Here is a 1,556-nt window from a genome sequence, read left to right as displayed (position 1 = left end):
CCGACGTGGCCTTCACCTTCTTCGACCGTGAAGTAGCCAAGGCAGGGTCATGCGGTGGCCTCTTCACACCGCCGCCTCTTTGGCTCGGGCGTGGTGGCCTTCTTATGAGTAGGTGCATCCACTCCGGCTATGATAGCGGCTTGTGGGGCCATAAAACCACCGTGGTGAGCAGGGGCGGCCGTGGCGGTGGCGGCGGGAATGACATCATTGTTACTGCAGGAGCTGTCGATTTTGGTGATGATCAGGTGGGGTAGAGTAAGGTTGAGGATCGGTGCACTGTAGCTTGAAAGCGGGCAGGAGGGGGCGCCGTTGATCGACCAACAGATTCACAAATCGGCGGCTCATGTTTCCTCTCTAGTCTCTCACAAAAGAAAGAGCATGGACTAGTTAATTGTTGATGGCCGCTTCTTCTCCTTCTAGTAAGATCAATAACTCGAGATCTACACCTGTAGAGGAAAAGTAGCATGCAACGAACAGATCATCCATAGACTAACCGGGATGCATTGGAGTCGGCGAGAGGGACAAGGAGAAAGGTGTGTGAGGGAGAGAGGTCAAGGGTGGCGCAATGAGAAATTTTTTCCTTTATAAAATCGACGCAATGAGAGATGCCCACCGGGACTCGCAAGTGATATGTTTCCCTCATGGCAACACTTCTCACAACGCTCGTCCAGTAAGGGTGCACCTGGCAGGTCGGCCCATTAGTGGGAGAGGAAGAGCTCAGGAAGCGGTTTTTTTATAGTTTTTTCTGGCTTCCGGGCCATTTTCCTTAATTTTTCTGGTTGTTTCCTTTTCATAAATTCCCATTGTAGTTTTTCCCTTTCTTTTTTACTTTATTACATTTTATTTTTTATTTAACAAATTCCAGTTTTTGTTTCTGTTTTTAAAAAATGTTCGGAATTTTTAAAAATCAAAATTTCAGGAGAATTTTCATAAATTTAAATTCGGTTCACATTTTTCAAAAATTTGTCCGGGATTTCAAAATTTGTTCATTTTGAATTTGAAAACATTTTGGAATTCTTCATGAAAATTTCCTAAATTCATGAGCACTTTTTGAATTTATTAACATTTTTTTCAATTCACAAACATTTATTGAATTCATGAACATTTTTCAAATTCATATTTTTTTATGAATGCATGAACATTTTTCAGATACATGAACACCTTTTGAATTCTCTATGAACATTTTATGAATTCACGAATATTGTTTCGAATTCATGTACCTTTTTCAAATTCACATATATTTTCTCAAATAGATGCGAAAAATTGTAATCACTAACTTTTTTGAATTGACAAACTTTTTGGTTTTTTATGCAATGGGAAAAATAAAAATAAAAGAAAGAAAGAAACCCACAGATCCATCATGCTAGAGTACACTACAGAACGTAGCGCTAATGGGCCGACTTGAGCGATCGGTGCAGGGATGTGAGCGACGCGCGATGTCTCGCTAGAAGTGGTATATATTGTTGCCCGTCGTGACTTCTACAAGCCATAACGCTCCCCCTCCGCCACGTTGCATGGTCAGCTGCGACCGGTGGCGAATCTAGCCCCCCCCCCCC

This window comes from Triticum dicoccoides, chromosome 2A, assembly GCF_002162155.2.
Source record: "Triticum dicoccoides isolate Atlit2015 ecotype Zavitan chromosome 2A, WEW_v2.0, whole genome shotgun sequence".
NCBI lineage: Eukaryota > Viridiplantae > Streptophyta > Magnoliopsida > Poales > Poaceae > Triticum > Triticum dicoccoides.
The sequence above is the reverse complement of the archived record's forward strand: the minus strand, read 5'-3'. Positions refer to the sequence as shown.